Source organism: Octodon degus, unplaced genomic scaffold (genome assembly GCF_000260255.1).
Source record: "Octodon degus isolate 3935 unplaced genomic scaffold, OctDeg1.0 scaffold00262, whole genome shotgun sequence".
NCBI classification, from domain to species: domain Eukaryota; kingdom Metazoa; phylum Chordata; class Mammalia; order Rodentia; family Octodontidae; genus Octodon; species Octodon degus.
The window spans coordinates 1737305-1747351 of NW_004524838.1; the positions used below are offsets into that span (position 1 = coordinate 1737305).

General features: G+C 42.2%; 1 protein-coding gene and 1 non-coding gene across 4 annotated transcripts in view; one reads left to right on the forward strand and one right to left on the reverse strand.

Annotated features, from left to right (window-relative positions):
- Cdk6 (cyclin dependent kinase 6) overlaps nt 1-10047 on the forward strand; it is a 224165-nt gene that overhangs the window by 174845 nt on the left and 39273 nt on the right. The window lies entirely within an intron of this gene.
- LOC111814056 lies at nt 2087-2204 on the reverse strand. The gene has a single exon (XR_002819132.1). It is a non-coding gene; the product is annotated as a U5 spliceosomal RNA (small nuclear RNA).

The window sequence follows — 10047 nt, forward strand, 5'->3', positions numbered from 1 at the left end:
TACAAAGGAAGGACCATTTTGTATCTGTATATGCAGAATAGTTAGGATAGATATACAGCTACTTTCGCTTAATTCAATGAGAAGAAAGATTTGTACTAACAGTATTTGGACAGGATATCCTGTCTGCATTATGTACTGTGGATAACCACTAAGAAGATAACAATGTACAATGTATTAATTATTAAAACTGTCTTATTAATCAGTTTTGAAGCTGTCTTATTGCTACTTGTTTCTCAGTAAAATAAAATAATAAAAAATAAAACAAAAAAAAAATAGAACACAGTTCCTACATACACTTCCATGTCAGGTTTGCATGAGTCTAAACAAAGAACCCATGGAGCCATAGCACACCTAAACTTTGGCCTACAAAATTAGGAGATGGTGGCACAAAGAATTGTTTAAGCTCCTAGTTGTGTGGTGGTTAGTCGTAGCAGCAACAGGAAACTAATAAAGCAACATACAAAAAGTAAAGGCAACAAGAAGTTCAACAGGATACAATGGAGGAAGCAGTAAGCAGCACAGGACATACCCTGTTGGGAAGGGCTGTGACCCTGCTCTCTGGCTGAGAAATGCCCACCCAGCGCAAAAAGGAGCACCGGTTCCTAAACCAAGAGGACTCTATGGGAGTCTGTGCTGAGAACACAACTAAAACTAAACAAAAAGACTGGGAGGTTATGGTGGAAAATATATATATATTTGTGGAAGAAAAATACTTTAGACTACGTGTGAGGTTGTAAGTTCAATTCTCAGTACCCACCCCCCCCCCAAAAAAAAAATACTTTAGAGATGAGGCATGTTACCAAAGGGGCCTTCCACAGTGCTATAATTAAGAGTGTAGGTGTGCTGTTTGCAGCTACTTGTTTGTTTACTTAAAGTCAGTATCATATACAGTAACAAATTGGACAGAGGAAAAAACTATGGAAAGGGGAGATTGTTTTGACAGTGGGTACATGCTGTTCCATTTGTATGTCATTTCTTCTGACAAGCTTTCTGAGCTTCCTCCTTGCAGAGTGCAGGTGTTGTCTTATGGCTCCTAAGCATGAAGGTTACCGTCTCACTCACTCTTTCCCAATGCTGAGACAAAATACCCAACACCCAAAATGAAGGAAGGAAAGGTTTATTTAGCTCAGTTAGTGGAGGTTTCAGTCCATACTCAGCAGCTCCATGGCAGAGTGGCACATGGTGGAGGACAGCAGATCACAGTAGTGGAAAACAGCAAAACAGCAAGAGCAAATGGGAACAGTAGCGGCAACAGTGGCTACAGAGAGCAAGTCTGTCTCTTATGTTGCATTCAAGCTGTCTGCCCCAGGCCAGGTGTAGCACTCACACCCATAATCCCAGGCCTGGATCATGAATTAATCACAAAGTCTAGAAGTCCGCCCCATGACTGCATGAGGCTTTGGGGGGACAACTAGACACAAACCATAACATTCTACTCCTGGCCTCCCCAAAGATTCACATGCATTCCTTTATGCAAGAGGCATTTCAGTCCATTTCTAAGAGTTACCAAAGTCCTAACAGTTTCAGCATTGCTGAAAAGTTCAATTACCAAGTCTCCTCCAAGACCTAAGGCTAACTCTTAACTGTGAGCCCCTGTACAAACAAAAAATAGATACTTCCAACATTCAATGGCACGTGATAAACATTACCATTCCAAAAGGTTCAACAAGGGGATACAAAGGATTGGGACCAAAGCAAGTCCAAAATCCAGCAGGGCAAACATTAAATCCTATAGTTCCTTGTGGAACATGGAAAGCAATCTGTAATGAGTTGTGAACTCTAAAGGCTTTACATGGCTCCTCCCCTGTGGCACTCTTGGTGCTAGCTCCCATGGCTTCACTCTTTGGCCGGTTTTGATCCCTCCTTGCAGCTTCCCCTTGGATGATCCACGTTCCTGGCTTTTCCAGACTTGTGGGGTTTCCACTACACTATAAGCTTCTCACTCTGCTTCACACACTGTCCCCAAGGGCACACTGCCTGGTCTTCCAGGCCTTCTGAAATGGAGGTGGAGGCTTTCTTTTTTTTTTTTTTTTTTTTTTTACAGCCAGACACATTGTAGTATTTTATTTTGAAACACAATAGACAGCCCTAGCTCAAAAAGCAAGACCTCAAAAAATTGAGATAAAACTCATAATTGTTTCTCTCCATGGAAATCTTTAGTAAAAGGTGAAAGATTTATATGATCTGAAGGGAAACCAGAGTATAGAGGTGGAAGACTTCTTAACCTAAGAATTCTTGCATCCTACAAGCACCTAAAACCATTGTGGATGATGCCATCATCTGCTGCCACGTGGAGCAGTAATCAAGCTTTCTTCTCTTGACTGTAGCGGTCAAGTGCCTGCATCACTGAGCACTCTAAACCTGATTCTGAGGAACAAACTCTCTTATGCTGGCACCATTCTAGAACCTGGTGAGGCTGCTACCACCATTGTGGCTCTCCCCTCAAGACAGAGTCCCTCGCCCTTGCACTTCTGAGGCTGCAAAGGATGGAGGCCTGCCACCTCCTGTGATGCCCTCAGGCCATCCTTTCCATCCTCTTGTTTCTTGCAGGCAATGGAGATCCTCTCAGCTCTTATCTTTGCATTCCACAGCTTTGTTGGAGCTTCCTTACTGGCCAAACTCACAACATTTTAAATCATCCTGCTGGGCTACTTGCTCTTGATTCTCATCATAAATCTGACTAAAAGTCCCAACAATAGCCATGCCACTACTTCAGTATTTCAGCTGCTTTGAAATTTCCTTTGACAGATTAATCAGTCTGCCAAACTTAATCTCAGCATCAGACAGTCTCTGGACATGAGCAAAATGTGACAGATTTTCGGCCAAGCCAAAATACACGTCTGGATTTCAACAACCTGAGCAGTCCTTCCCAGGACAAACCTCCCCAACCTGGTCTTTACAGGCAGGATTTCTATCAGCATTCTGGTCTTCTGAGATCTGATCAGAATCTCCCATACAAAACAGCCAAAACTGTTTCAGCGCTTTTCTTGTAGGCAACATCTCCAGACCATTCCTCTTTCTGTAAGCCATTTCCAGAGGCTTATAATCCACGTGGTCAGGTTTAGTCATAGCAGCAACCCCACTTCTTGGTACCAAATTCTCTCTCGGTTACTCTTCTCTCCTTACTGGAACAAAATACCCAACACCCAAATGGAGGGAAGGAAAGTTTATTCAGCTCACAGTGGAGGTTTCAGTCCATATTGAGCTGGCTCCAAGGCAAAGTGGCACATGGCAGAGAACAGCCTTTCATGGCGATGGCGAAGAGCAAGAGCAAAAGGGAGAAGTAGTAGCAACAACATCAACAGAGAGCAAGTCTGTCTCTTATGTTGCATTCAAGCTATCTGCCCCAGGCCAGGTGTAGCACTCACACCCATAATCTCAGCACTGGTACATGAACTAATCACAAAGTGTAGAAGTCTGTCCGATGACTGCATGAGGCTTTGGGGGACAACTAAACACAAATCATAAGTTACTTTACCCCAACTAGAAGATAGAGTGAGGTGCTGTGTGATACAAGTGACACTGGCAGTGTAATTTGCTAGTCCATGCTGTCATTCTGGAGATACTTACGCACAGGAGTTAACACTGTGGAAGCAGACTGGCTGGGTTGAAATCCCCATCCTTCCACTCACCAGTTACTCAGCTTCCCAGTTTCAGTATTTCCTGTGAAAATGGATAATAGGTCAACTTCTGTCATGGTTTATTGTGAGATGCAAAAACACTTAAAATAGTACCTAGTACATTGATTGAAAACACTAAATGTGAGCTATAATTCTGATTGCTATCTTTTTGTGAAACAAATATTCGCAAAATTGGGGCTTTCTGGGTCCTTGGACTCAAGAAATAGTTGATCCCAAGAATTGCCTTAAGTGGCGATGGCTGAAGTATCCCATATAAAAGAATTCAACCAAGACAACTCAATTATTGTCATACGTTAGTCCCTTTTGCCCTCTTCCACTTACTCCAGTTAGTGTCCACTTCAAATTAGTGTCATTATACCCATATATTCTTTAGCATAGAAATGTCATTTTTAACACCTTAAAGAACATTTATCTGCCTGCCATTTCTCTATGGATATGTAGTCCATTTCTCCCCAAATACATTTGACCATGAAACTTTTTTTTTCAATATGTATCTTGAAATTTCCTGCAAATGTTTTGCATGTCTAGTTTGGGAAGCAACCACCTTAAGATAAAAGCTTTTTTTTTTTTCCTTTTTGCAGTACCCAAGATCAAACTCGGGACCTTGCGCTTGCCAGGGGCGTGTTTATGCTGCTAGGCTGTCTCCCCAGCCCTGATAAGAGCATATTTTACCAAAATTATTTAACATTTATAAGTGAAGATTATTCTAAAATATAGTTGTGGCACAGATTTTATGGTTACGGTGAAGTCTTTCCCTTATTTTGTAAGATTTTAAATCCCTTATTTTGTAAGATTTTAAATGGCCCTTTCTAGGTTATATTAATGATTCTCCCAGTAGTTCACTGACAGGGATAGTGAGATAGTGCCCTAGTAGGGGCACTTGGCAAAGACTGAGTCTTGAGATATGTATTGAGTTGAATATTCTAGGTCTGTCATTATACATTTATAGGATAATTTGTATCTTCCACCAGTAAATATTGAGATGGTAAGTTAGAGAAAGCAATATAGCAGCCTCTGTGCAAGGAAATCCCTTTCTTACAGTGCTAAACTTACTTCGTGAGTGTTAGGGACTGACCCTTGATTTGCTATTCAGGATTGGGGAACACAGCTACACTTACTCCTGATTTTTACAGACTTAAACTTTATTCATCAATACCCTTTGTCTTTGTCTTCCTGGACTAAAAATGTCAACATTGTTTGGGTTGTTAGTGAACTGATGTCAAGAACTGTGAAGGATATGAAATCTTTCCCTGTTTCAAATTAACAAATTAGTCTGCCATAGTTTATGAAGGCTGGCAGAAGGCTCAAAACTCTTGAGTTGAAGACAAAGGATGCTCACATCAGTAGTAGTGTCAGCATCCACCCTGGATCCCCCATTCCCATGGGAGAATGAGACTGCTGTGTAATAGTTGCACTCACAGTCAGTTGTGTTGTGGAAGAAAAAAGCTTAGGAAACTGAAATATTTCATAACGGACAGTAAGCCTGACTTAGGGCCCAGCAGATGACATTATGTTGAAGAACCACTTCTGTCTTCTAAGGCTAGTCAGAACAAACTCAACCAGCTCCTGAGATGTGTGGAGATGTAAAGGGCATGCAGAATTATCTCCCAGCAGTGACAGCTGCTCCCACCGTGCCCTAAATCATTATTCCTTCCTTTGAAACAGTGCTAGTTTCATTCTATACATCTCAATTCTGTGGCCAACCCTGCAGTCATTAGGTGAACATAAAATTAATGCTTTAAATTCCACAGTACCTTTCCTTTGTTTACGTGTCTCGGAGACAGAACTGTATTTGGGACATAGCATTCAGTAAAGATTTGTCAAATGACTAGGTGAATTTCCTGTCTTCCTACTGGAATTTGTAAATTATTGAGTTGGTTATGCAGAAGCAGCAGTGATAGCCTTTTAAGAAACTCCCTACAGTGCTTCCCAGAGTCATCTGCCTCAAAATTCCCTCACGCTACCCTCATCCCAGCCCGCCTTCTGCTTGTTCCATCCCATCCTGCAAATCTCATAAATAGGATTTCCTCAAAGAGGCCTTCTGTGATCCAAAGTAAAATCAGTACTCTTTAATATTCATCCTCATAGCATCTTGGTTTTTTCTTCATAGTTCTTACCACAGCTTGCAAGTATATGTTTTTAGTGTCCTTTGATTTAAAATCTGTTTGTCCCATTAGTCATGAGGCCATGAGCCAGACCATCTCTATTTTGCTCAACATTGTATAGCTTGTGCCTAACAGAGCATGGCATAAAGTGGCCAGCAAGTAAATAAGTGATAAAGAATGGATTTATTTTATATTCTACTAAACTTTTTAATTTAGCGATCTTATATCATTTTACTATCCTGATACAAATATTAAATTATTATTTCTGAAGGTAGTACTGATGTTTACATGTAATGTGTTGAAAACTGACTTACCTCAGGGAAATTAAACTTAACTACACCAGGAATACTGTGCAGTTCATCTTTCAATTAATGAATGAACAACATTTTCAGCTGTTTTAGATTATTCTGAGTACCATGGAAAGTAGAAAAGAAACGAAAGACCAAAGCCTCCAAGTGTTACAAACCGTATGAATAAAAAATAGGCATGATGTATGAGCACGTAACACTTAGTTTAGCAGTGTTAAGCCATGCATATGTAAGCACTAAGCTATGTTGAGCAGATTTTTTAAACTCTTAAAGCTTAGGAAAGTTAAATATTACCCTAAAGTGGACTCAAATAATAGAAGCTGCATGAAGTTAATTCTGAGGTGGCTTTTGGAGATGTTTAGTTGTATATTTAAGGAAAACTTCATGAGGCAAGCTGCAGGAGTAGCACGTTCTTAGAAAAGCAGGACCTGGCCAGGGTGAAAGGTATAGGTGGGGAAATAGTGTCTGTGAGTCTATGAGAACTGCAGTCTCTGTGACTCCTTTGCCATTTAGTTAAAGAGTAGACAAAAGGAAGCCACACCTTCTGGCAGATACAGTTGGGGTGAGGGAAGCCAAAGATGGACCCCTGCTAACGAGGCTCCGTGAAGTAAATAAACTCTGAAGGGAAGACTTGGAAAGTCATCCAATGTACTCATAAATTCCAGCTATTACCAAAGATGAAAGGGAAGTGAAAGGCATGAGGAACAATAGGAAGGAGTGTTCCCCAGTCCCCCAGCTGCCTGTTTACAGTAGGGGAGGAGCAGCAGGACCGCCCAGATGGCAGAGCCAAGGTTAGAATGAAGCTTCCTCGCCCTCAGGCCTCTTGAGGAAATCCTGTTTGTGACGGTGGCTTCACTGGGAAGGAGGCAGGAGCTGTCCCCGTGCTATAGGGCACTTCTGGACTGAACCCTGCTTTCCAGTGCCGAGTTGAAAAATTGCTTGAGCAAGTGCACTCAGCAAGATAGAAACTGTGTATGGGGCAAAGCTTGGGTCAGACCTTATTTTGCAACATACCTTTCTTGTACCAGTGAAATCTGGTAACACAATATCTTAAAAACATAAGTTTCTTTTTTGCCTGTGTGGGTTAGGGAGTGATTGTTTTGATGGCCCTTAAAAAGCAGGAAAAGGCAGAGTCCTGAGGTGCCATTCTTTGGCATCATATTACTTCATTAAGAGAATTTAAAAATCTGGAAACTATAAATTTAGGGTCAGCCAAATAGCTCAGCAGATTAAAGCGTCTGCTCAGGCAGATGCAGCAGCCAGGAGTTGGATCCTGGGTCTGCCATGCCGGCCCCACTCCCAGGGCACACTGAAACAGAGATTGAGACTGGGCATGGTGGCACACACCTATAATCCCAGCACTTGGGAGGCTGTAAACAGGCAGATCACGAGTCCAATCTATGCAGTGAGACCCTGTACACCTGTCCTAAAATTAAAACAAAAAAGAAACTATAAATTTGGCTTAAAGTTGAAGAGAGCTGGTTGAAAACATCATAAAATCCAAACCAAGATAACCAGAAGTTTTATCCTGAGAGTCACATTTATACCCATACATAGGATCCTACTTTTCCTTGTGCCATTCAAGCGCTTTTTGGCTATGGAGGTGGGTAGTTTCCTGTCCATGTCAGATCTCCTGAAATGAGATTCATCTTCCCTCACAGACACTGACCAGGCTGTGACACAGAAAGGGCTCTCCCTGGTTGCCTTTGACCCCTTGTGCATACAGCATTGTGACAGCACAGCACCAGGCCCCAACCCTGACCTTGTGGCTTTACAATCTGAAGACCTGCACTGGCTGCCCGGGATCATGACAGCCTGGTCAGTTGACGTGGAGTTCCCCTGGCAGTTAGTATGGAAAGACAGGCTGATCCATGCCACTTCTGGGTGACAGAAGGAATACCAAAGGTCCTGGGAATGTGTGAGGCCATCAGATGGCTGCTCCCATAATGAGAGAACAAACTCTTCTCTTCAAGGTGGACTAGGCCTTGGGGAAAGCGTGTTGGCTTTTCCAGGCTGTACACATTACTTCATTTGTCCTTCTGAACTTATGACATGAATCCAGAGTGGATTTCACAAGCATTTTTCCTAGGAGACTAGGTTCGTAACATTATGGTTAATTATTCAGTAGTTAGAGGAAGTATAATGGAAAAAAAAAAACAGATTTCTGGAAGCCTGGAAGTAGAGGGTGTCAGAATATCAAATTCCTTTTGTGAAGATACTACACAATCGTCCTATTACTGTCTTTGAATAGCAGAAAGTATGATCATGATTTAAATTCTCTATAGAGATTGAGCCAGGGATATAGCTCAGCGGCATAAATAAGTGCCTGCCTGGCAAGCACAGAGTCCCGAGTTTGATTGCTGTTTGCTGCAATAAGTAAATAAATAAATAAATATTCTATCAAAAGTAGGCTTTTCTTAGCTTAAGATGGCCACTGACCAGAATACCATGTATCCTTAAGGGAGCTGCCGTTCTCCCAGTGAAAGTGCAGTCTGATCACAGGAAAGAGGGAGCCCAGTTCTTCCATGCTTCTTTCCATGGGCCCTCAGTGTCTCTAATTGTGAAACAGTAGAATAACCATTTTCAGAAATATGAGGAAAGCAGATCAAGACTCGTGTGTGCTGGCTGAATGAGTTCTTGAGTGTTATATCTGACCACTGCACTGACAGAAAAAAAAAAAAAATTGGACTCTTCTCTGCTCTTGCCTTCCACCCCTCACCCCAGGGGCCTACATGAATAGCAAGTTGGGCTTTGTTTCAGTAGGACCCTTTGGGTCCATTGCGTTCCTTCCCCCCACCCCCTTGTCATTTTTCCTAAAGCTGATAAGACAGTTCCACAGGGAAGAAACAAATGATACACTTGGATGACCTCTGCAGAGCACAAAGGCCTTTCCTCTTATCCCTGATCCGGGTGGGATTTTTTCTATATTTAAAAAAAAAAAAAAAAAAAAAAAAACAGGATGAGACAGTGCTACACTAAATAGTAAAAACCTTATGTATACTATATTTTTGCTGTTTTGAATAAGTAAAGTAAAGCAATATTGATAAAAGTACGTGGGTAATAAAGTGGTGGTTTACCTGCCTACCTCAGAGCAAGTCGTAAAGCAACCAGGATAAGTATTTAAAGTTCTCAGCTATTGCCAAAGATGAAAGGGAAATGAAGAGCCCTCATCAGCCCCAGCGCCTCTGTTCTATCCTTCAGGTTGGTTGTTGTTATGCCTTGTATCTAGATGTCCCCAACCCTCATATGCTCCTAACTGGGACTTTCCAGGGGCAGCTGGGTCTAGGATGTGTGAATGTGAATTAAAGGTGTGTGGCTATGGATGGATTAAGGGTGTAATAACTAAATTAGTCCACTGATTGGTTTAACATAGGTCTGGGTATGGATATTGAGAAGCCCAACACTAGGTGTGGATGGCTCCGCCCAAAAGGCTTGTAGCCTGAATGGGACCAAAGGAAAAGGAGGCTGCTGCTGCTGCTGCTGCTGCTGCTGCTGCTGCTGCTGCTGCTGCTGCTGCTGCAGTGTGCAGTTGTCTTGTTGCCTACCCTGCCACGAACTGTCTCTCCTCTGCCATTTCTTTCTGCCCTGCTGTCCTGCCTTGGAGACACTTGGCTATGGACTGAAACCTCTACAAACTGTAAGGTATAATAAACCTTTCCTACTTCAACTTGTGGGTGTCAGGTATTTCATTCCAGCAGTGGAAAGTAACTAAGACAAATGCCATCATAGGGAAACCTTTTCTGACCACTACATTATTCCTCACCAGAGTACATTATTTTCTTCATAGCATTTACCACTTATGATCTTTATTCTTAAACTATAGCTCCACAAGAGTGGAAACCATGTCTTACCATTTCCATGTTCCTTGCACTTAGCACAATGAGGGGCACATCATAGACTCCAAATGAGATGGATGGATGGGTGGATGGGTGGGTGGATGGATGGATGGATGGATGGATGGATGGATGGATGGATGGATGGATAGGTGGATGG